The 27,219-nt window shown below is 45.5% G+C and overlaps 1 protein-coding gene across 1 annotated transcript in view; it reads right to left on the reverse strand.

Moving 5' to 3' along the window:
* LOC141117755 (NACHT, LRR and PYD domains-containing protein 3-like) overlaps positions 1-27,219 on the reverse strand; it is a 646,257-nt gene that overhangs the window by 29,031 nt on the left and 590,007 nt on the right. The gene's annotated exons all lie outside the window — the stretch shown is intronic.

The raw sequence follows: 27,219 nt of genomic DNA on the forward strand, positions 1-27,219 counted from the left end.
CTCATCCTCTCTCACCCATGCCCAGGGTGCTTTGTCTGGCAAAGCAGCGGCCTCTTCCCTCAGCTCAATGTCATCAGTGACTCCTTCCCTAGCTCCACCATGTCCTCATGAGGATTCCCTCGAACTGTTTGACCACAGTGTTGGGTACATGCTCCAGGAGGATGCCCAGCGTTTGGAAGGCTCTGATGATGATACTGAGCTCGATGAAGGCAGTAACATGAGCACGGACAGAGGGGGTGCCCAAGAAGGACAGCAATCTGGCAGTCATGCTCCCCCTGCTGCAGCATACTGCCAGGTTTGCTCCAGTGATGAGGAGGGAGGGGATGATGAGGTCACTGACTCAACGTGGGTGCCTGATAGGAGAGAGGAGGAGGAGGAGGAGGAGGAGGCGGCACATCACCAACGAGGCAGGATGCCCTCCAGGGGCCAGCCTAAGGGCAGCACATTGACTGCATCACACCCCAAAGCTCCACATGTGCAGGGCGCTGCAGTCTCTGCGCGTTATTCAAAAAGTTCTTTGGTGTGGGCCTTTTTTGAGACGAGTGCATCAGATCGCACCGCTGCTATTTGCAACATATGTCTCAAGCGTATCTCACGTGGCCAAAACATCTCCCGCTTGGGTACCACATGCTTGACCAGACATATGTTGACCTGCCATGCAGTTCGTTGGCAAGCGTATCTAAAAGACCCACACCAAAGAACAAAGAGGATCTCTCCTTGCTCCTCATCAGCTGAGATTTCCAACCCCACTAGACCTTCAGTCCTCTCTGAGACCTGCAGTGAGAGGAATGAAGGTGTAGAATTAGGTGTGTCACAGCCAAGTACTTGTGGGCAATCTGCTTTTGGTACACCGATGTCAGATTGTACCAGGCAAATTTCCCTGCCCCAGCTGCTGCACCGCCGAAAGAAGTTTGCTCCCAGCCATCCACATGCCCAGCGGTTGAATGCTAGCTTGGCAAAATTGCTAGCACTTCAACTGCTGCCTTTTCAGTTGGTAGACTCTGCCCCCTTCCGTGAGTTTGTGGAATGTGCAGTTCCTCAGTGGCAGGTACCCAAACGCCACTTTTTCTCACGGAAGGCGATTCCGGCTCTCTACCGGCATGTGGAAGGCAATGTCCATGCCTCGCTGGACAGGGCGGTCAGCGGTAAGGTGCATATTACCGCTGACTCATGGTCCAGCAGGCATGGACAGGGACGTTACCTAAGTTTCACGGCGCATTGGGTGACTCTGCTGGCAGCTGGGAAGGATGCAGGACAAGGTGCAGTAGTGTTGGAGGTTGTTCCGCCACCACGCCTCCAAAATGCTGATTGTGACACACCTCTCTCCTCCACCCCCTCCTCTTCTTCTTCCTCCATGGCCTCTTCCTCGGAACCAGCAGTGCTCCGTAGGCGTTCAAGGGGCTACGCAAGTACGCAGGCCAAAAGATGCCATGCGGTGCTTGAGCTGGTGTGCTTGGGGGACAGGAGCCACACTGGGGCAGAGGTTCTGTCAGCTCTGCAGGGGCAGGTTCAGAGGTGGTTGACGCCACGCCAACTTAAGGCAGGAATGGTGGTTTGCGACAATGGCACCAACCTCCTCTCTGCCCTCCGACAGGGACAAATGACCCATGTGCCCTGTTTGGCTCACGTCCTTAACTTGGTGGTGCAGCGGTTCTTGGGCAGGTACCCGGGCTTACAGGATGTCCTGAGGCAGGCCAGGAAAGTCTGTGTGCATTTCCGCCGGTCATATAATGCCAGTGCTCGGCTGACGGACCTCCAAAAGGAGTTTAACCTGCCCAAGAACCGCCTAATCTGTGACATGCCCACCAGGTGGAACTCAACGTTGGCCATGCTGCAGCGGCTGCACACGCAGCAGAGGGCCATCAATGAGTACCTGTGCGACTATGGCACCAGGACAGGGTCAGGGGAGCTTGTTTTTTTTTCCCCACGCCAGTGGGCCATGATCAGGGATGCATGCACTGTCCTGTCACCATTCGAGGAGGCCACGAGGATGGTGAGCAGTGACAGTGCATGCATCAGTGACACTGTCCCCCTTGTCCACCTGTTGGAGCACACGCTGCGTGGAATAATGGACAGGGCACTTGAGGCAGAACAGAGGCAGGAAGAGGAGGACTTCCTTAGCTCTCAAGGCCCCCTTTATCCAGACAGTGTTCCTGCGTGCCCGCCGATCACACAGGAAGAGGACGAGGAGGAGGAGGAGGAGGAGGAAGATTGTGTCAGTATGGAGGTGGAGCCTGGCACTCAGCATCAGCAGCAGTCTTTAAGGGATCAGTCCCAAGGAACACATGGACTTGTACGTGGCTGGGAGGAGGTGGCTGCGGACGTTGTTGTCCTTAGTGACCCAGAGGACTCCGGACCGAATGCCTCAGCAAACCTACGCTGCATGGCCTCCCTGATCCTGCAAAGCCTGTGTAAGGATCCTCGTATTCGTGGTATCAAGGAGAAGGACCAATACTGGCTGGCAACTCTCCTTGATCCACGTTACAAGGGTAAGGTTGCGGACCTTATCTTGCCATCGCAGAGGGAGCAGAGGATGAAACATCTTCGGGAGGCCTTGCAGAAAGGTCTGTGCAACGCGTTCCCAGAGACTGGGAGGTTACAAACTCCTGTTTCTGGACAACGTGTTGCTGAGGCTTCGGTCAGTCAAAGAAGGAGCGGTGGAGAAGGTGGCCGTCTGACCGATGCGTTCAGACAATTTTTTGGTCCGCAGCCCCAAGGTATGATCGGTTCCAGCAACCATCGCCAGCGTCTGTTTTACATGGTGCAGGAATACCTAGGGGCAAGATCAGACTTGGACACCTTTCCCACCGAAAATCCTCTGGGTTACTGGGTCTTGAGGATGGATCACTGGCCAGAGCTTGCACAGTATGCAATTGAGCTACTGGCCTGTCCTGCATCCAGCGTTCTTTCGGAACACACATTCAGTGCTGCTGGAGGCGTGGTAACTGATCACAGGGTGCGTCTGTCCACCGACTCGGTCGATCGGCTGACCTTCATAAAAATGAATCAGTCTTGGATCACCACCAGCTACCAAGCACCTGATGCTGATGTAACCGAATAATTTTTTTTGAAATCTCAGATCCCTTCAAAGACGGCCTATGCTGATGCTGAGTGACTATCCCTGAGTAATTATCCTCTTCCTCCTCAATCATCACGCTGATAGCTTGTAAGAACATTTTTGGTTCTGGGCGCCACCACCAGTGCCTAAGGCACAATTTTTCAGCCCCTGTTTAACAGGGGCGTGTAATTACAATTTTTGATGTAATACTTTGCAGCAGGGCTCGTTCCTGCATTCCAACTAGAGTGTCTGTGAGGGGTTGCAGTGTTGTGGCACCAGCACCAGTGCCTAAGGCCCAATTTTTCTGCCCCTGTCTAACAGGGGCGTGTAATTACAATTTTTGATGCAATACTTTGCAGCAGGGCTCGTTCCTGCGTTCCAACTAGAGTGTCTGTGAGGGGTTGCAGTGTTGTGGCACCAGCACCAGTGCCTAAGGCCCAATTTTTCTGCCCCTGTCTAACAGGGGCGTGTAATTACAATTTTTGATGCAATACTTTGCAGCAGGGCTCGTTCCTGCGCTCCAACTAGAGTGTCTGTGAGGGGTTGCAGTGTTGTGGCACCAGCACCAGTGCCTAATGCCTAATTTTTCAGCTCCTGTTCAACAGGGGCATGTAATTACAATTCTTGATCTAATATTTCACAGCAGGGCCCTGTGAGGGCTTACAGTGTTGTGGCCACAGCAACACCTAAGGCCCAAATTTCTGCTGAGTATATAGGGCAGGACCCTACTTTCAAACATCTAACTTACAAACGACTCCTACTTGCAAACGGAAGGAGACAACAGGAAGTGAGATGAAATCTACCCCTAGGAAGGGAAATTCTCTCCTGTAAGAGTTAATATGGGAAAACAATTTCTCCTTTCCACTGATGCTTTCCAATCCTTGTTCCACAAAAAAACCCAAATTTTCAAAAAACATTTTTCATTGGGACAAAAAAGTGAGGTGAAATCTTCTGAAGAGGAGGAAAGACAGCAAAACAAATGTCACAGGGGTGATAACCCTTCCCTATGTTTTCCAAAAAGCTTAGAAAAGATTTTTTGGCTGGAGCTAAACACGTTAAAAATGTTCAAAATTGGGGGGCGTGGCTAGCCGCGGAGCGGGATGGAAGCTTGAATCACGAGCTCCGCTCCATAGCTGGGATATACAGCAACACACAGCTACAAGCTTCTCCCCTCTCCCCGAGTAGCGAGGGGAGAACATCGGGACACGAACCGGCATGTCAGGGAGGCGTAATCCGCCGCCACAACCCCGCCGCCTGACTGAATATTTCGGCCTCATGGAACAGAGACACAAGCAAGATGGCGCCGGCCGCTCTCCGTTCCCAGCCGCACAGCACGGCCATACAAGCAGCGCTCAGCCACACCGCCAACAAAGAGCAGTGCTAACAGGATCGAGGGACACAGAAGACATGGATAGTCTCCCTCCTCTAGCATCAGATCCAACTGAGGCACAGCAGGACAGAGGTAAGAGACTCACCTCTTCTCCCTGCAACTCACCCACCAAAACTCCACAGGCCAAAAAACACCATGGGAACTCCTCAGAATCCACCTCTCTCAGCTCCACACTCCCATCCTCCTTAGCAAATATCCCTGTAACTGACAACCCAGTATCAGAAAGCATGCTAAAGTCGATGCTACTCACTCTACAAAAAGATTTACACAGGGAGCTGCAGCTATCTTTATCACAGGCACATGACAGGCTTGACTGTCTGGAAGACAGAGCTGACACCACTGAGGAACATATATCTGAAATGAGTAAAGCTCATAACGAGCTTCTCGATGCGCACGATCATCACACGGATGAGATCCAAAAAATTAAACTGAAGCTGGCAGACCTCGAGGACAGGTCCAGAAGAAATAATATAAAATTCAGAGGGATCCCCGAGTCAGTGCCACCCAATGAGCTCAAAAAATATCTACAGCAGCTCTTTCTCACCCTGCTTCCTAATCTCTCTCCTCACGACCTACTCATCGATCGTGCACACAGAATCGCAAAACCAGATCACCTGCCAGCGGAGATTCCCAGAGATGTCCTAGCCAGAATCAATTTTTTCCACATAAAGGAACAAATCCTTTACACGGCAAGGAATCTCAAACCCTTACCGGCACCCTACTCTAAAATAGCCCTTTTTGTGGATCTGTCACCAGCTACTATGGAACTACGTAGAGCATACACCCCGGTCACCTCAATCCTACAAGAGCATAAAATTATCTATCGCTGGGGATACCCCACCAAGCTTCTGGTCACATACCAGCAAAAAACAATCCCAATTCTATCACCTAAAGATGGATATAAGAAACTAACAAACTGGGGCCTACTACCCATCCCCGCGACGTCTCACCGACCACACAATCAGGATGCACCTCCGAATCCTCCTGCTCAATGCCAACCAAACAAGGCGGATAAAACCTAATGCTACTTTAGATCTACTAGTCCCCAGCTCAGATATATCCTGCTTGGGCGATTTATTAGTCTCCACCTCCCACCACTTTATAGTGTGCCGTGCACACTTAGTCAAACGCTTACTTATAATTTTTCACTCAATACATTATCTGAGAACTGTTTATATTGTTTTTCTTTTGTTCTTATTTCTAATAGTGTGCAATATCTCTAACGATATTCCATAATCTGTATTTGTCACACGCTGAGTTGCAATGGTTGTTTTACCTTCTTTCAGTTACTAAGAGCTATTAAGTTGTTTGTTATAACTCTCAATTCTTACTACTGTCCAATAGCCATTCTTTATAACAGCCAGCTGTATACAAGATTATAGTCGCGCTCAATTCCTGCAAACCAACCTCTAACGCCTACAATTATGACACTCAAGGTCACATCTATAAACGCCAAAGGGCTTAATTCCCCCTTTAAGAGAAATCTTCTTTGGAAAGAAGCGTGCTCCCAACATGCAGACATACTATGCATGCAAGAGACGCATTTCTCAAACACCAACGCCCCATCTTGTACACACAAAAAATACTCCCAGTACTTCCTTTCCAACAACAACAAAAAAAAAAGTGGGGTAATGATAGCCATTAGCACCAAGGTTTCTTTTACCCTACACCACGTAGTCACTGATGATGAAGGCAGATTTATAATTTTAGTCGCCACTATTGATAATCACATCATGACCCTGGTGAATGTTTATGTACCCAACACCTCACAAAAAAAATTCTACAAAAAACTCAAAAATATTCTAGAACCCTACAAGAGTAACACGTTAATCATCTGTGGTGACTTTAATGACACCCCCAACCCCACACTGGATTCTACCAACTCAGATAGAAGGAGGGCATCTGCTCTCTCCTCATTCATAGATAGCGAAGATTTATATGATCCCTGGAGGTGCATGCACGACGTTGAACGCGACTATACATTTTACTCTCACCCAGGGAATTCTTATTCTCGGATTGACCTTTTCCTCACAAACAAAAAAGCACTATTGGCAACCTCAGAATCAAATATAGGTCTCATCACGTGGTCAGACCACGCTCCAATATCCTTGAGAATATTCCCCCAAACCTGTCCAACGAATCGTTCTCTATGGAGACTGAACTCATCCCTCATAACCAATCCAAAGTATGAAATTGAAATAAAATCCGAGATTGAGAATTTCTTTAAACTTAACTGTGCATCTGTTGAAGATCAATCTATGGTATGGTTGGCCCATAAGGCTTTTCTGCGGGGTCTACTCATCAAATTTGGTGCCCAAGAACGCAGAAGACGCTTAGCGGAAATAGAGTCACTGCTACAAAAACTAAAGGCCTTAGAATTAACAAACAAAAATTCACCCAATCGGACAACTTTTGATGCAATTAGAGACTACAGACTCAAAATAAGTGAACTATTACACAACAAATTTGACTACTATGTCAAACGCTTAAAATTAAATTCATACTCCTTTAGCAACAAATCTGGAGCCTTCCTGGCCAGACAAGTTAAACGTCAACAAACGCGTACAAAAATCCCCTACCTTCTGAACTCAAAAGGAGTGCGCATGTCCAATCCACTGGACATAGCTAACACGTTTGCGTCCTTCTATACACAATTATACAATTTGCAAGAGCAGAGATCCACCTCCCCACCAGGTACCGAAGAAATAGAAGCCTTTCTCTCGTCCATACAACTTCCCTCACTAACTCCCACACAAGTAACCGAGCTGTCCACCCCATTCACACAAGTAGAAGTCTTTAACGCCGTCAAATCCCTTCCACTACACAAAGCCCCAGGACCAGATGGGTTCTCCAATGAGTATTACAAGCACTTTAACGACATCCTCTCTCCCCACTTATGCACCACATTTAATCAATATGCCTCTACAGGGAAAATCCCAAAAGAATGCCTCGAAGCCCTGATAGTAACTCTCCCTAAATCTGGTAAACCAACTGACACCCCAGGGAATTACAGGCCCATTTCCTTACTAAATACAGACACAAAACTGTATGCAAAAATATTAGCTCTCCGACTCTCCAAGGTTATGAATCAATTGATACATATAGATCAAGTCGGTTTTATACCGGGGAGACAAGCATCAGACGGGACCCGGCGATTTATCGACATCATACAATGGGTGGAACATAACCGAATGCCTTCTCTGCTCCTTTCTTTGGATGCAGAGAAGGCATTCGATAGGGTACAATGGACTTACATGGAGGCGGTCTTACGCAAGTTTGGCATATCGGGCACACTCCTATATGCCATACTCGGCCTATACACTTCCCCAAGTGCCAAAGTGTGGACTTCGGGCGTATTGTCCAACTCCTTCAACATTACGAATGGTACAAGGCAGGGCTGCCCACTGTCACCCTTAATTTTTGCCATGATCATGGAACCCCTGGCCCAAAAGATTCGCTCTGACTCCCAAATTAAAGGTATCAACATTGGTACCACTGAACACAAAATTGGTCTTTACGCGGACGACGTAATAATCGCCGTCACTGACCCAAAATGCTCCCTGACCGAGATTCAATATATCCTCGACCAGTTCAGTGCAATATCTTTATACAAAGTAAACCATAGCAAATCCTTTATGCTGGCGCTAGGCCTAGATAAACCAACCATACAACACATTTCAAAATACTCCTCATTCTCCTGGTCAAAAGACTCATCTTTAACCTATTTAGGAATCCGCTTGACCTCACCTAGCAAAAATCTGCTACGCACAAATCTGATAGACCTGGTAGAAAAGCTTAAAAGAATATCTAACGATATACATCATCCCTTTGTATCATGGGCGGGTAGAATTGCATTAGCTAAAATGTTCATGCTCCCACATATTCTCTATGTCTTCCGCACGCTACCAGTGCCATTCCTTTCAACGCAACTACGACATCTCCAATCTCTCATCAACTCCTTTATTTGGCAACACAAACGGGCCAGGATAAAACACCACAAGTTATTGACTCCAGCACGAATGGGGGGATTGGGAGCCCCTAACGTTAGCCTATACTACAAAGCTGTCATGCTAGACCAACTGAAATTATGGTGGCATCCATCCACTCCCTCCAATTGGACACAAATAGAATCAGCAATGCTAACCAACGACCCGAAACTATACCTCTGTGCCTCGCTTCTTGCCCCACACCCCAGACGCTTTCCTATGGACACAATAACAGCCTCCCTAAGAGTATGGACATCTATTTCTCAAATGCTACAGGGGTTACCTCAATCCATTCTACAATTCATCCCACTCAAAGCTTGCTCAATAATTCTACCTGATCTTCAACTATGTACATGGATAGGTATCCACACCATTGGTCAACTCTTCACTGCGTCCGGTCTAATCCCATTCAATGACCTTCAAACTACATACGGTCTCTCACCAAGAACGCTCCATATATACCTCAGGATCAGATCTCTCCTCAATAAAACACATTGGATAACACAAGACGAGATTTTATCTCCCATGATACAATATCTTGCCTCCACTAAAAGCATACGTAAGGGAATATCATATATTTATGGCTTGCTCTCTCAACCTGCTCAGAACTCAACTCAAACCCAAATCTTGCAGTGGTCTAAACACGTTCCTTCAGCCCCTCCGTCTAATCAATGGCACAAGGCTTTATCCTTACCATCTAAACTCTCTCACTGCACCACGCATTGGGAATCTTTACAAAAGCTCTTTCAACACTGGTACTACACTCCCACCAGAATTGCCAAGATGCACCCCAAAACATCTCACTTATGCTGGAGAAATTGCAGTCTTACAGGAACCCTACTCCATATTTGGTGGGAGTGCCCACACCTCAAAGTCTTTTGGAACCAAGTACTAAAAATGCTCCAATCATTAACATTCACAACAAATAATCTATCTCCCATTGACCTTCTCCTGGGTCTGATGATTTCCACATGGCCCAGGAAATTCCAAACAGTGGCCACCCACATCCTCATCGCTGTAAGATTGGCAATTGCAAGGAAATGGAAAAGTATTCATCCTCCTGACATCAAGGAAGTGATCATAATTCTAAACGAAAACTTCAAAATGGAATACGGCTTCTCCAAAGCCCATCTCACCACTGAAAAATTTTTCAAGAATTGGACTTTATGGATCAACGACCCTAGAAGTGTACAGCTTCACTGATCTTGGTAAAAAGCCTCCGGCGGAGGCTCTTTACCACGTGATCAGCCGTGTTCAATCACGGCTGATCACGCTGTCAATAGGAAGAGCCGTTGATCGGCTCTTCCTCACTCGCGTCTGACAGACGCAAGTAGAGGAGAGCCGATCGGCGGCTCTCCTGGCAGGGGGGGTCTGCGCTGATTGTTTATCAGCGCAGCCCCCCTCAGATCACCCCACTGGACTACCAGGAATGCCACTAGGACCACCAGGGAAGGGGCAACGTGGATGGCCAGGTATGTACCCCATGGCCATCCACATGTGCCCAATCAGTGCCCACAAATGGGCACTGATTGGCACTATTATGCCAATGATATGCCCAGCAATGCCCAGCAATGCCCAGCAATGCTATATCAGTGCCACCTGTCATTGCCCATCTTTGCCACCAGTCATTGCCCATCGGTGCCACCTGTCAGTGCCCATCTGTGCCCATCTGTGCCCATCAGTGCCCACCTATCAGTGCCCATCAGTGCCACACATCAGTGCCACACATAAGTACCCATCAGTGCCACCCATATATGCCAATCAATGCCACCTACGAGTGCCCATCAGTGCCGCCTATGTGTGCCCATCGGTGCCACCTATGAGTGCCCATCAGTGCCGCATACCAGTGCCACCTATCAGTGCCCATCAGTGCCACCTATCAGTGCCCATCAGTGCCGCCTATCAGTGCCCATCATCAGTGCCCGTTAGTGCCACCTCATCAGTGCCACCTCATTGGTGCCACCTCATCAGTGCCCATCAGTGCAGCTATATCAGTGCCCATTATTGAAGGAGAAAGCGTACTTATTTACAAAAAATTTAACAGAAACAAAGAAAAACTTGTTTTTTTTCGAAATTTTTTTATTTGTTGCGCAAAAAATAAAAACCGCAGAGGTGATCAAATACCACCAAAAGAAAGCTCTATTTGTGGGAACAAAATGATAAAAAAATTGTTTGGGTACAGTGTAGCATGACCGCGCAATTGTCATTCAAATTGCAACAGCGCTGAAAGGTGAAAATTGGGCTGGGCGGGAAGGTGTCTAAGTGCCTGGTATTGAAGTGGTTAAAAAGGGCCCAAAATACATCCCTGGGAATTACAGACCAGTTAGCCTAACATCAATAGTATGTAAACTCTTGGAGGGGATGATAAGGGACTATATACAAGATTTTAGTAATAAGAACGGTATCATTAGCAGTAATCAGCATGGATTCATGAAGAATCGTTCGTGCCAAACCAATCTATTAACCTTCAATGAGGAGGTGAGTTGCCATCTAGATAAAGGAAGGTCCGTAGATGTGGTGTATCTGGATTTTGCAAAAGCATTTGACACAGTTCCCCATAAAAGGTTACTGTACAAGATAAGGTCCGTTGGCATGGACCATAGAGTGAGTACATGGATTGAAAACTGGCTACAAGGGCGAGTTCAGAGGGTTGTGATAAATGGGGAGTACTCGGAATGGTCAGGGGTGGGTAGTGGGGTTCCCCAGGGTTCTGTGCTGGGACCAATCCTATTTAATTTGTTCATAAACGATCTGCAGGATGGGATAAACAGTTCAATCTCTGTATTTGCAGACGATACTAAGCTAAGCAGGGCAATAACTTCTCTGCAGGATGTGGAAACCTTGCAAAAAGACCTGAACAAATTAATGGGGTGGGCAACTACATGGCAAATGAGGTTCAATGTAGAAAATGTAAAATAATGCATTTGGGTGGCAAAAATATGAATGCAATCTATACACTGGGGGGAGAACCTCCGGGGGAATCTAGGATGGAAAAGGACCTGGGGGTCCTAGTAGATGATAGGCTCAGCAATGGCATGCAATGCCAAGCTGCTGCTAACAAAGCAAACAGAATATTGGCATGCATTATAAGGGGGATCAACTCTAGAGATAAAACGATAATTCTCCAGCTCTACAAGACTCTGGTCCGGCCGCACCTAGAGTATGCGGTCCAGTTCTGGGCACCAGTCCTCAGGAAGGATGTACTGGAAATGGAGCGAGTACAAAGAAGGGCAACAAAGCTAATAAAGGGTCTGGAGGATCTTAGTTATGAGGAAAGGTTGCAAGCACTGAACTTATTCTCTCTGGAGAAGAGACGCTTGAGAGGGGATATGATTTCAATTTACAAATACCGGACTGGTGACCCCACAATAGGGATAAAACTTTTTCGCAGAAGAGAGTTTAACAAGACTCATGGCCACTCATTAAAATTAGAAGAAAAGAGGTTTAACCTTAAACTACATAGAGGGTTCTTTACTGTAAGAGCGGCAAGGATGTGGAATTCCCTTCCACAGGCGGTGGTCTCAGCGGGGAGCATTGATAGCTTCAAGAAACTATTAGATAAGCACCTGAATGACCACAACATACAGGGATATACAATGCAATACTGACACATAATCACACACATAGGTTGGACTTGATGGACTTGTGTCTTTTTTCAACCTCACCTACTATGTAACTATGTAAAACAAGAAAAAAAATATTCTGAACCAGATGGTATACTAAAATATTTACCAGTGCCCATGAAATGCAGCCTTACCTGTGCCAACTCCACCTCGCACAGACTGACATTCCTTATCAATCCGCCTGTCACTCAGAAGACAGAGTGAATAGGCCACTCGGGCTACTCTGTCTTCTGTGAGTGAGTGACAGGCGAGAGATCACCCGGCGTTAGCCGCCGCCAGCCTGGTATTGTAATTGCCCACATTTATGCTTTTTACACCAACCTATGTTGGAGAAGTTATGGAAGCCTGGGGGAACATATTGTACATCTGGTGGGACTGTCAAACCCTTACTAAACTTTGGACTATGCTCTCCAAGCTACTTTTTTCCATCATACTAACTCCTATTCCACTCTCACCTCAAATAGTACTATTAGATATGGACATGGATACCCGGTTCCTGTCTTAACACAGAGTCATCTCCCACATATTCATAGCCACCCGCCTAGCCATTGCAAGAAATTGGAATCCCCCATATCACCTCCAACTCAGAATTTATATTTATTTTAAACAACCATTGCCTAATGGAATATATGTATGCCAAAGCCCACCTACAAATCCCTGCCTTCCAAAAACACTGGGACTCTTGGCTCAAACACCCCAAATACACACCGCTCTCATGATAGCATTATCACACCCCTGAAAGCCTTACACCCTGTCCATACTCCACCTACCACCCCTTTTGATAACGCTCTAACTACTCACTGCGTATTAATTGTGAATGTTTATATCTACTAAGCACATCCTAGAGACCTCTAAATGCATTCTAATGACCTAAGTACACCCTTTGTTGATACATATCCAGTTCTTTAACTGATTGTTCATTTGACAATCGACTGTTCAGCTTTGTGCTTTGTAATTTGAAAAGCTTATAATAAAATTAGGTTTAAAAAAGTAAAACAAGCATAAAAAATGCATTTTCATTTTCTTGACACATTTTCCAAAAACTTGTGGAAAAAAAATGACATATTCAAAAGACTAATTATGCCTCATAGAATATATGTTGGGATGTTTATTTTCCAAAATGGGGCCATTTTGTTAGCATTTCCATTGTCCTGGTGCTCCAAGGCCTTCAAAGTTGTAATAGGTATTCAAGAAATTAGATGTGTAATTTATGTCCCTAGAACACCTGATGGTGCTCCATGCATGTTGGGCCATACCTTGGAATGTATACTTTCCAAAAAGGGGTCATTTGGGTAGTATTTGTACTTTCCTGGCTTGTTAGTGTCTCAAGAAATGATATAGTCCATCAGTACATCAGGTGTGATCAATTTTCAGTGATTGGCACCAATGTAGACTCTATAACCTTCACAAAGAACAAATAATATCCACTGAATTGGGTTATTTTTTTGCAAATATTTGTAGCAGTATACATTTATGTCAACATGTATTAAGAAAATTACTAATTTGCTAAATTTTATAACAGAAATGAAGAAAAATGCATTTTGTTACAACATTTTTTTATTTAAAGTAAACAAAATAGAAACCCAGTGGTGATTAAATACCATCAAAAGAAAGCTCAATTTGTATGAAAAAAGGCAAAAATGTCATATGGGTACAGTGCTGGCCTTGGCAGGAAGGGGGTGACAATGCCCTGTGGGAGAGGGTAAATAAATTGGCGATATGTAGAGACAAACATGATATAAAATATATATCCATTATTATTTTTTGATTTAACTAGTTTGGACATAACAGTCCAGGATTAGATATTTATAGACAATTTGTAGAAGAGAAGAATATTATCAGAATAAAATGAATTTCTCCCCCAGAATGAAAGTAACTATTCTCTACATGAATGGAACCAATTTCTCTTTATTGGAATCATTAATATTAGATCACTTTATAAAACACAATCGATCATCTACACTATTGGAGGATTTCTCTTTTTGTGGACCCCAATTACTAAATGTGACATGAGAAGTGGATGAGGTGGTGTGATCCATTATTCCTGTATAGGGATTGGACCATACACACTCACACTGACCTCTAGGCTTTCACCTCCAACCTTCTGCTAAGTCTTGGATTCAGTTGTGGAGATTCACTTTGATGGTCACAGATAGGGATGAGCTTTGTGTTCGAGTCGAACCCATGTTCGACTCAAACATCGTCTGTTCGCCCGTTCGCTGAATTGCGAACGATATGGGCCGTTTGCGCCAAATTCATGTGGCGCGTCACAGCCCATAATTCATTGCGGCATCGCAGTGCATTGCTGGCTGATGATTGGCCAAGCATGCACTATGACCTGCATGCTTGGCCACTCACAGCGCCATCAGTAGAGAGAGCTATAATTGGCCAAAGCCACAGTGGCTTTGGCCAATTATGGCTCAGGGGGTTTAGAACACGCCCCACACTATATAAGGCCGCCTGCACGGTGGCCCTGTGTAGTGTGTTCCGGCATGCTGAGAGATAGAGAGAGAGAGAGAGAGAGACAGTGTCATTTCATTTGAGTTAGCTAGATTAGGCAGGACAGTCAGTCAGTTAGCTGCACTTATAGTGTATTGTGTATATATATGCATCCCAGGTGTTTTGTATATATATATATATATATATATATATATATATATATATATATACACTGTATTCAGTTTAGCTAGATCAGTTCCTGTTATCTTCCTACTGACAGGCAGGCTTGTCTTGTTACAATATTTATGGCTACCTGAAGAAAATTGCTGGTGTTCTTTTTAATCTATTAGTACCACAGTCAGGCAGCTAGACTATTTACAGTTAGTGTAGTGCGTCCTCCTCACAGTGTTCAGCTAAAGCTACAAGTTAGTTTGATGCGACCTCTGCACAGTGTTCAGCTAAAGCTACAAGTTAGTTTGATGCGACCTCTGCACAGTGTTCAGCTAAAGCTACAAGTTAGTGTAGTGCGTCCTCTGAACAGTGTTCAGCTAAAGCTACAAGTTAGTTTGGTGCGACCTCTGCACAGTGTTCAGCTAAAGCTACAAGTTAGTGTAGTGCGTCCTCTGAACAGTGTTCATCTAAAGCTACAAGTTAGTGTAGTGAGTCCTCCTCACAGTGTTCAGCTAAAACTACAAGTTAGTGTGGTGCATCCTCTGAACAGTGTTAATCTAAAGCTACAAGTTAGTGTAGTGTGTCCTCCTCACAGTGTTCAGCTAAAACTACAAGTTAGTGTAGTGCAACCTCTGCACAGTGTTCAGCTAAAGCTACAAGTTAGTTTGGTGCAACCTCTGCACAGTGTTCAGCTAAAGCTACAAGTTAGTGTAGTGCGTCCTCTGAACATTGTTCATCTAAAGCTACTAGTTAGTGTGGTGCGTCCTCCTCACAGTGTTCAGCTAAAACTACAAGTTAGTGTAGTGCATCTTCTGAACAGTGTTCATCTAAAGCTACAAGTTAGTGTAGTGCATCCTCCTCACAGTGTTCAGCTAAAACTACAAGTTAGTGTAGTGCGACCTCTGCACAGTGTTCAGCTAAAGCTACAAGTTAGTTTAGTGCGACCTCTGCACAGTGTTCAGCTAAAGCTACAAGTTAGTGTAGTGTGTCCTCCTCACAGTGTTCAGCTAAAACTACAAGTTAGTGTAGTGTGTCCTCTGAACAGTGTTTATATAAAGCTACACGTTAGTGTAGTGTTTCCTCCTCACAGTGTTCAGCTAAAACTACAAGCTAGTGTAGTGCGACCTATGCACAGTGTTCAGCTAAAGCTACAAGTTAGTTTAGTGCTTCCTCTGAACAGTGTTCATCTAAAGCTACAAGTTTGTGTAGTGCGTCCTCCTCACAGTGTTCAGCTAAAGCTACAAGTTAATGTAGTGCGTCCTCTGAACAGTGTTCATCTAAAGCTACAAGTTAGTTTAGTGCGACCTCTGCATAGTGTTCAGCTAAAGCTACAAGTTAGTGTAGTGCGTCCTCCTCACAGTGTTCAGCTAAAACTACAAGTTAGTGTAGTGCGTCCTCTGAACAGTGTTCATCTAAAGCTACAAGTTAGTGTAGTGTGTCCTCCTCACAGTGTTCAGCTAAAACTACAAGTTAGTGTAGTGCAACCTCTGCACAGTGTTCAGCTAAAGCTACAAGTTAATTTAGTGCAACCTCTGCACAGTTTTCAGCTAAAGCTACAAATTAGTGTAGTGCATCCTCTGAACAGTGTTCATCTAAAGCTACATGTTAGTGTAGTGCTTCTTCCTCACAGTGTTCAGCTAAAGCTATAAGTTGGTGTAGTGCGACCTCTGCACAGTGTTCAGCTAAAGCTACAAGTTAGTGTAGTGTGTCCTCTGAACAGTGTTCAGCTAAAGCTACCTGTAGAAGGTTGGTGGTGTTTTCCTGATCCTATCACTACCGCAAACAGCTAAAGTATTTACACATTAGTGTAGTGCGACCTCTGCACAGTGTTCAGCTAAAACTACCTGTAGAAGGTTGGTGGTGTTTTGCTGATCCTATCACTACCGCAGGCAGCTAAAGTATTTACACGTTAGTGTAGTGCGACCTCTGCACAGTGTTCAGCTAAAGCTACCTGTAGAAGGTTGGTGGTGTTTTCCTGATCATATCACTACCGCAGGCAGCTAAAGTATTTTTTATTAGAGGAGGACTTCCTTAGCTCTCAAGGCCCCCTTTATCCAGACAGTGTTCCTGCGTGCCTGCCGATCACACAGGAAGAGGAGGAGAAGGAGGAGGAGGATTGTGCCAGTATGGAGGTGGAGCCTGGCACTCAGCATCAGCAGCAGTCTTTAAGGGATCATTTAGAGTTCCAAGAAACACATGGACTTGTACGTGGCTGGGAGGAGGTGGCTGTGGATCATGTCGTCCTTAGTGACCCAGAGGACTCCGGACCGAATGCCTCAACAAACCTACGCTGCATGGCCTCCCTGATCCTGCAAAGCCTGCGGAAGGATCCTCGTATTCGTGGTATCAAGGAGAAGGACCAATACTGGCTGGCAACCCTCCTTGATCCACGTTACAAGGGTAAGGTTGCGGACCTTATCTTGCCGTCACAGAGGGAGCAAAGGATGAAACATCTTTGGAAGGCCTTACAGAACGGTCTGTGCAATGCGTTCCCAGAGACTGGGAGGTTACAAACTCCTGTTTCTGGACAACATGTTGCTGAGGCTTTGGTCAGTCAAAGAAGGAGTGGTGGAGAAGGTGGCCATCTGACCGATGCGTTCAGACAATTTTTTAATCCACAGCCCCAAGGTATGATCGGTTCCAGCAACCATCGCCAGCGTCTGTTTTACATGGTGCAGGAAAACCAGGGAGCAAGATCTGACTTTCCCACCGAAAATCCTCTGGGTTACTGGGTCTTGAGAATGAATCACTGGCCAGAGCTTGCACAGTATGTAATTGAGCTACTGGTCCGTCCTGCATCCAGCATTCTTTTGGTGGTGCTGGAGGCTTTGTAACCAATCACAGGGTGCCTCTGTCCACCGACTCGGTCGATCGACTGACCTTCATAAAAATTAATCAGTCTTGGATTACCACCAGCTACCAAGCACCTGATGCTGATGTAACCGAATATTTTTTTTGGAAATGTCAGATCCCTTCAAATACTGCCTATGCTGATGCTGAGTGACTATCCTGATTAATTATCCTCTTCCTCCTCAATGATCATGCTGATAGCTTGTAAGAACATTTTTGGTTCTGGGTGCCACCACCAGTGCCTAAGGCCCAATTTTTCAGCCCCTGTTTAACAGGGGCGTGTAATTACAATTTTTGATGCAATACTTTGCAGCAGGGCTCGTTCCTGTGTTCCAACTAGAGCATCTGTGAGGGTTTGCAGTGTTGTGGCACCAGCACCAGTGCCTAAGGCTCAATTTTTCAGCCCCTGTTTAAGAGGGGCGTGTAATTACAATTTTTGATGCAATACTTTGCAGCAGGGCTCGTTCCTCTGTTCCAACTAGAACACCTGTGAGGGGTTGCAGTGTTGTGGCGCCAGCACCAGTGCCTAAGGCCCAATTTTTCAGCCCCTGTTTAACAGGGGCGTGTAATTAAAATTTTTGATGCAATACTTTGCAGCAGTGCTCATTCCTGCATTCCAACTAGAGTATCTGTGAGGGGTTGCAGTGTTGTGGCACCAGCACCAGTGCCTAAGGTCCAATTTTTCAGCCCCTGTTCAACAGGGGCATGTAATTAGAATTCTTGATCTAATATTTCACAGCAGTGCCCTTTCCAGCGCCCACCAAGAGTAACTGTGAGGACTTACAGTGTTGTGGTACCATCACCAAAGGCCCAATTTTTCTGGCCCTGTTCAACAGGGGCATGTAATTACAATTCTTGATCTAATATTTCACAGCAGGGCCCTGTGAGGGCTTACAGTGTTAAGGCCACAACAACATCTAAGGCCCAAATTTCTGCTGAGTATATAGGGCAGGCCCCTACTTTCAAACATCCAACTTACAAATGACTCCTACTTGCAAACGGAAGGAGACAACAGGAAGTGAGATGAAATCTACCCCATAGGAAGGGAAGTTCTCTCCTGTAAGAGTTAATATGGGAAAAACTTTTCTCCTTTTCACTGATGCTTTATCACCAATCCTTGTTTCACTAAAAAACCCAAATTTTCAAAAAACATTTGTCATTGGGACAAAAAGTGAGGTAAAATCTTCTGAAGAGGAGCACAGACAGCAAAACAAATGTCACAGGGGTGATAACTGTTCCCTATGTTTTCCAAAAAGCTTAAAAACAGATTTTTTGGCTGGAGCTACATTTTAAAAATGTACCAGTTCAAAATTACAAACCGATTCTACTTAACAACAAATCTACAGTCCCTGTCTTGTTTGCACCGCCTGTATACTGCTGTTCAGAGTATATAGGGCCTGGGGGCCCAACACCTTTCCTTTTTTTAATTTAGGTGCAGGGTTCCCCTTAATATCCATACAGGACCCAAAGGGCCTGGTAATAGACTGGAGGGTACCCATGCCATTTGTCTCACTGATTTTCATCCATATTGCCGGGACCCGACATTACATTAAAGCCGCAAGCAGTTTTTAAATGACTTTTTTTCCTTTAAAAATGTCATTTTGTGCAGGGACTGTTCTAAGCATGGGAAACATGCGCCACTTTACAGGCATACTATAGAAAGCCCCCAGGTACGATATTTAAAGGAATATTTCACTTTTTTTTTTACTTTAAGCATCATTAAAATCACTGCTCCCGAAAAAACGTCCGTTTTTAAAAGTTTTTTTTGCATTGATACATGTCCCCTTGTGATGAGGAGTCTGACTTTTATGCCCCGTACACACGGTCGGATTTTCCGATGGAAAATGTCCGATCGAAGCGTATTGTCGGAAAATCCGACCGCGTGTGGGCTCCATCGGACATTTTCCATCACACAAAGTTGGAGAGCAGGAGATAAAATTTTCCGACAACAAAATCCGTTGTCGGAAATTCCGATCGTGTGTACACAAATCCGATGGACAAAGTGCCACGCATGCTCAGAATAAATAAAGAGATGAAAGCTATTGGCCACTGCCCCGTTTATAGTCCCGACATACAAGTTTTCCGTCACCGCGTTTAGAACGATCGGATTTTCCGACAACTTTGTGCGACCGTGTGTAGACAAAACAAGTTTGAGCTAACATCCGTCGGAAAAAATCCTAGGATTTTGTTGTCGGAATGTCCGAACAAAGTCCGACCGTGTGTACGCCCTATTATTGTTATATTGTCATATTTATATTGTGTGAATGTTATATACTAGTGCTGCAGTCTTCCATATTATACTAGATGTGATAATTCCACCAATAGGGATCAGATATAACAATTACATTCACTACAAAAATACACTTTCATACATGTGAGGAAGGGCAGATCTCCTCCAACCTATTCACAGATACTTCAATCTGTATAACATATGATGTGCAACAAATACATAAACATGAAGCACAACAAAGCTATCTTATAAAATTACAAACATCAAGGAGAAAGTTCATAAATATGAAAAAGCGGCTTTCCTACAACCCATTCACCATTAGTTCCGTCTCCAATCACCATACAGTGACATGTGTAGTAAGACCCCTTTCACACTGCAGAGCCACTAAAGCGTCAGTAGTTTTTGCGGTGCTTTAGTGGTGTTTTCGCTGGTATTTCATGCCCTAATGGGCCGGTGATAACGGGACCTTAACAAAATGAAAAAAGACCAGTTTTGCGGCACTTTCAAAGCGCTTTGGAAGTTCATTTCAATGGGTAGGGGCATTTTGGGAGCGCTATTTATAATGCTCATAACCTGCCCCAAAGATGCTGCTTGCATGACTTTTTCTAACGTCCCACAAGAGCACCGCCCCAGTGTGAAAGCACTCATACAAATAAATGGGAGGCAGTTTTCAGGCGCTATTTCTAGTGCTAAAATGCCTGAAAACTGCCTCAGTGTGAAAGGGGTCTAACAGAAATACCAGAGATTGATCCAGATGGATTAAATCAATGCTGATCATCTTCTACCTCTTTGCAGCAAATTCAATCAACCTCCACCACACCGGTGAGCAAACATGTCACTTACCAAAAGGTTTGTCCCCACAAGCAAGGCCCAGACATGCTTGTTTATATCTTTCCAGCAGCGCCACTCCGCTCAAGCCGGCTTCCGATGAGAACAGACTGCCACGGAATGTCAGACCTCCAGGTAGTATCTCCAATATCACCCGAGGTATCCAGACAATGGCCGCAATCACATTACATAGAAAAGAAAAAGCCTCCATAGTGCATAATCCTTAAATATATATAGAATCACATATTGTACACTTCCATCATATACACGAGTATACACAGAACTCAGAGCACACACCGCTCCGGACTGCAGCCGTGTATGATGGAGTCCAGGCAGTGACATGGAGGCTTTTCCTTTCTATGTAATGTGATTGCGGCCAATGTCTGGACACCTCGGGTGATATTGTATTTTTGCACATTATATGTTATACAGATTGAAGTAGCTGTGAATTTGTATTATTGATCACTATTGGTGGAGTTATCACATCTACATTAGAAGTGTTGGTATTCGGACACATTGTAGGTTGCAGATTTCTCATTTGTCTCATCACACATTTTGTCACTAATGCCCTGTACACACGGTCGGATTTTCCGATGGAAAAAGTGCGATCGGATTGTGTTGTCGGAAATTCCGATCATGTGTGGGCTCCGTCTGACTTTTTCCGTCGGAATTTCCGACACACAAAGTTTGAGAGCAGGATATAAAATTTGCCGACAACAAAATCTGATTGTTTAAATTCTGATCGTGTGTACACAAATCCGACACACAGAATACAGTGTTTTTTATGTGACATGTACTCTATGTTTATCGTGCTATATCTGATTGTTATACCGGGCTTCGCCTCTGGAGGGAGGCCTAGTTGGTTTGCAGGGTGGAAGTCACCAATCCACACCTCAGTCCCATAATGAGGCTTGGTTGTGATGGAAGCCATATAGCCACGCCTTGACTTCATAGTGAGGTTTGGCTAATAGACCTGATGCTGCAATACATGAAGTAAAGATATACAAAGAGGAAGTCACCTATCCAAGCCTCAGTTTCAAAATGAGGCTTGTTTAGTTTGAGATGACAGCCAGACAACCATGCCTCGATTTCACAACGAGGCTTGGTTTACAGACCGAGTTTTTTGGTGCATGGCGCACTGTGAGATGCATTCCGTTATGCCATTCGGAGGTGCTGGCTATTACTATCATGCAATCCATTCGTATGTACTAACTGTTCCTTGATTTTGTGTTTTGGATTTAAACATGGAGACAGGAAGTGATGTCATTTGGGATCACTTCCAGTGTCAAGCAAACTCTGGGGTCACTCTCTCCATTTAAGCAATGTTTTCTGGGGGGTCCACAGTCGAAACGCGTTGGGTGGACCTTCCGCTAACATCGCCTCATGCTTTTACATGCTGTATCAATTTCTTCCAAATGTGAGTGTTGAATTTATATTTTTAATAAACCACCTTCTTTTTAGACGGTATCACGCTATGTCAGCCCCCTTTTTCTATTACACGATACCGTTCCTGTGACAATAAGTTTTCATGCTCCTCGAGACTCCTGGAGCCTTCAGCTAACATCTCATGACCGTCTAAAGCTGATCGACTGATGGAGTTCCAAGATCTGCTGTCCCCCATTGGGTGGTTTGAACCCAACAAGCCTTGTTGACTTGGGTGGTATATGCCCCCCTAAGTCAATATTATCTGGTAAGCCTCCTCCCTCTTTCACGGTGGTGGTGTTTGCTTCCATTTTTTCACTCCAAGGTTCCCAGGAATGCCAGAAACTTCTCACATGTGTATTGGATCACAAACCTAATTGGACTGTATTTCATCATTTCATTCAATTTGGACATTTGTGTGTAGTGCAGTCACTATCTTAGCACATTGCTTAATATCCATTCACATCTATTATGTTAGAGTTTGTGTAATTTTGTCACATATATGTTTGAATCACATACAATTTTCCCCTTTTCTTGTAATCATAGCGCTGCACTTATTTATTTTCTACCTACTTAGCTCTGTGTCTACAGCTGTGCCGGCTGCTGAATTGTGGGGTCACAGCGCAGTATACACTTTTCATCATCCCAGTCTTAAGCCTCGTACACACGATCAGATTTTTGGACGACTGTTCATCCATTTTTTGTGACATGCTAGTCTCATATCGAAAGTGAAGAGGTTACTCACCATACGGAAATTCTTGTCCAACAGAACACAACTTCAGAAGTGATATAATATGTTGAATAGTTTTGTATGTATTCTTTTGTTCTGAGCATGAGTAGTCTTGCTCTTAAAATTTTTTTTGGACAAAAACCGTACTAATTAAACGAAAATCAGATGCTGAGTTCACGTATGATAAAAATTTTATAGTCTGCACATCCAGCTTTTGTCGGACGAAAAATCAGAATTGGCTATCAAAAGGACCATACTAACGGTCCAAAAATCGGCAGATTTTTTGTTCAGATTAACTTCCCATTTTCGTATTGTGTGTATGGGCCTTTTGTCCATAGGGTTCAATATTGAGTTGGCCCACCCTTTGCAGCTATAACAGCTTCATCTCTTCTGGGAAGGCTGTCCACAAGGTTTAGGAGTGTGTCTATGGGAATGTTTGACCATTCTTCCAGAATAGCATTTGTTAGGTCAGGCACTGATGTTGAATGAGAAGGCCTGGCTCACAGTCTCCACTCTAATTCATCCCAAAAGTGTTCTATTAGGTTGAGGTCAGGACTGTCTAGGCCAGTCAAGTTTCTCATTCATGTCTTTATGGACCTTGCTTTCTGCACTGCCCCAAATCATTTGGTGGAGGGGGTTATGGTGTGGGGTTGTTTTTCAGGGGTTAGGCTTGTTTTTCAGGGGTTGGGCTTGGCTCCTTAGTTCCAGTGAAGGGAACTCTTAAGGCATCAGCAAACCAAGACATTTTGGACAATTTCAAGCTCCTAACTTTGTGGGGACAGTTTGGGGATGGCTCTTTCCTGTTCCAACATGACTGCGCACCAGTGCACAAAGCAAGGTCCATAAAGACATGGATGAGTGAGTTTGGGGTGGAAGAACTTGACTGGCCTGCACAGAGTCCTAACCTCAAGCTGATAGAAAACCTTTGGGATGAATTAGAGCAGAGACTGTGAGCTAGGCCTTCTCATCTAACATCAGTGCCTGACCTCACAATTGTGGTTCTGGAAGAATGGTCAAACATTCCCATAGACACACTCCTAAACCTTTTGGACAGACTTCCCAGTAGGGATGAGCTTCGAGTTCGAGTCGAACTCATGTTCGACTCAAACATTGGCTGTTCGCAAGTTCGCCGAATAGCGGACAATTTGGGGTGTTCGCGGCGAATTCGAATGCCGCGGAACACCCTTTAAAAGTCTATGGTGAAATCAAAAGTGTTAATTTTAAAGGCTAATATGCAAGTTATTGTCATAAAAAGTGTTTGGGGACCTGGGTCCTGCCCCAGGGGACATGGATCAATGCAAAAATTTTTTTTAAAAACGGCCGTTTTTTCAGGAGCAGTGATTTTAATAATGCTTAAAGTCAAGCAATAAAAGTGTAATATCCCTTTAAATTTCGTACCTGGGGGGTGTCTATAGTATGCCTGTAAAGGGGCGCATGTTTCCTGTGTTTAGAACAGTCTGACAGCAAAATGACATTTTGAAGGAAAAAACTCATTTAAAACTACCGCGGCTATTGCATTGCCGACAATACACATAGAAGTTAATTGATAAAAATGGCATGGGAATTCCCCAAAGGGGAACCCCGAACCAAAATTAAAATGATGTAGGAGTCCCCCTAAATTCCATACCAGGCCCTTCAGGTCTGATATGGATATTAAGGGGAACCCCGGCCAAAATGTAAAAAAAAAAATGATGTGGGGTTACCCCTAAATTCCATACCAGACCCTTCAGGTCTGGTATGGATTTTAACCACTTAAGGACCGCCTCACGCCGATGTACGTCGACAAGGCGGCACGGGCAGGCAAAATCACGTACATGTACGTGATTTGCCTCCCGCGGGTGGGGGGTCCGATCGGACCCCCCCCGCCGCCCGAGGCGGTCCCGTTCTGTCCCCCGGCGATCAGAGACGAGGGGGAGGCCATCCGTTCGTGGCCCCCCCTCGCAATCGCCGCCGGCCAATGGGAACACTCCTTTGCTGCTGTATGCTAAACAGCAGCAAAGGAAGTGATGTCATCTCCCCTCGGGTCGGTAGTTTCCGTTCCGGCCCGAGGAGAGACGACAAGTATGTGAGTGCACCAACACACACACACACAGTAGAACATGCCAGGCATACAAAACACCCCGATCCCCCCCCCGATCGCCCCCCGATCCCCCCCCAATCACCCCCCCCTGTCACAAACTGACACCAGCAGTTTTTTTTTTTTTTTTTCTGATTACTGCTGTGTCAGTTTGTGACAGTTACTGTGTTAGCACAGTTACTGTTACCCCCCTGTAGGTCTAGGGTACCCCCCTAACCCCCCTAATAAAGTTTTAACCCCTTGATCACCCCCCGTCACCAGTGTCGCTAAGCGATCATTTTTCTGATCGCTGTATTAGTGTCGCTGGTGACGCTAGTTAGTGAGGTAAATATTTAGGTTCGCCGTCAGCGTTTTATAGCGTCAGGGACCCCCATATACTACCTAATAAATGTTTTAACCCCTTGATTGCCCCCTAGTTAACCCTTTCACCACTGATCACCGTATAACCGTTACGGTTGACGCTGGTTAGTTTGTTTATTTTTTATAGTGTCAGGGCACCCGCCGTTTATTACCGAATAAAGGTTTAGCCCCCCGATCGCCCGGCGGTGATATGCGTCGCCCCAGGCAGCGTCAGATTAGCGCCAGTACCGCTAACACCCACGCACGCAGCATGCGCCTCCCTTAGTGGTATAGTATCTGATCGGATCAATATCTGATCCGATCAGATCTATACTAGCGTCCCCAGCAGTTTAGGGTTCCCAAAAACGCAGTGTTAGCGGGATCAGCCCAGATACCCGCTAGCACCTGCGTTTTGCCCCTCCGCCCAGCCCAGCCCAGCCCACCCAAGTGCAGTATCGATCGATCACTGTCACTTACAAAACACTAAACGCAGCGTTCGCGTTCGCGTTCGCAGAGTCAGGCCTGCGAAAACTAACAGTTTTTTTGGTAGCATTTTGGTGAACTGGCAAGCACCAGCCCCAGGCGTCAGGTTAGCGCCAGTACCGCTAACACCCACGCACGCACCGTACACCTCCCTTAGTGGTATAGTATCTGAACGGATCAATATCTGATCCGATCAGATCTATACTAGCGTCCCCAGCAGTTTAGGGTTCCCAAAAACGCAGTGTTAGCGGGATCAGCCCAGATACCTGCTAGCACCTGCGTTTTGCCCCTCCGCCCAGCCCAGCCCAGCCCACCCAAGTGCAGTATCGATCGATCACTGTCACTTACAAAACACTAAACGCATAACTGCAGCGTTCACAGAGTCAGGCCTGATCCCTGCGATCGCTAACAGTTTTTTTTGTAGCGTTTTGGTGAACTGGCAAGCACCAGCCCCAGGCAGCGTCAGGTTAGCGCCAGTACCGCTAACACCCACGCACGCACCGTACACCTCCCTTAGTGGTATAGTATCTGATCGCATCAATATCTGATCCGATCAGATCTATACTAGCGTCACCAGCAGTTTAGGGTTCCCAAAAACGCAGTGTTAGCGGGATCAGCCCAGATACCTGCTAGCACCTGCGTTTTGCCCCTCCGCCCGGCCCAGCCCACCCAAGTGCAGTATCGATCGATCACTGTCACTTACAAAACACTAAACGCATAACTGCAGCGTTCGCAGAGTCAGGCCTGATCCCTGCGATCGCTAACAGTTTTTTGGTAGCGTTTTGGTGAACTGGCAAGCGCCAGCGGCCTAGTACACCCCGGTCGTAGTCAAACCAGCACTGCAGTAACACTTGGTGACGTGGCGAGTCCCATAAGTGCAGTTCAAGCTGGTGAGGTGGCAAGCACAAGTAGTGTCCCGCTGCCACCAAGAAGACAAACACAGGCCGGTCATGCCCATAATGCCCTTCCTGCTGCATTCGCCAATCCTAATTGGGAACCCACCGCTTCTGCAGCGCCCGTACTTCCCCCATTCACATCCCCAACCAAATGCAGTCGGCTGCATGAGAGGCATTTTTATGTCCTCCCGAGTACCCCTACCCAACGAACCCCCCAAAAAAGATGTTGTGTCTGCAGCAAGCGCGGATATAGGCGTGACACCCGCTATTATTGTCCCTCCTGTCCTGACAATCCTGGTCTTTGCATTGGTGAACGTTTTGAACGCTAACATGCACTAGTTGAGTATTAGCGTAGGGTACAGCATTGCACATACTAGGCACACTTTCACAGGGTCTCCCAAGATGCCATCGCATTTTGAGAGACCCGAACCTGGAACCGGTTACCGTTATAAAAGTTAGTTACAAAAAAAGTGTAAAAAAAAAAAAAAATATGAAATAAAAAAAAATAGTTGTCGTTTTATTGTTCTCTCTCTCTCTATTCTCTCTCTCTATTGTTCTGCTCTTTTTTACTGTATTCTATTCTGCAATGTTTTATTGTTATTGTTATTGTTATTATGTTTTATCATGTTTGTTTTTCAGGTATGTAATTATTTACACTTTACTGTTTACTGTGCTTTATTGTTAACCATTGTTAACC

Source organism: Aquarana catesbeiana, linkage group LG13, assembly GCF_042186555.1.
Source record: "Aquarana catesbeiana isolate 2022-GZ linkage group LG13, ASM4218655v1, whole genome shotgun sequence".
Classification (NCBI taxonomy): Eukaryota; Metazoa; Chordata; class Amphibia; order Anura; family Ranidae; genus Aquarana; species Aquarana catesbeiana.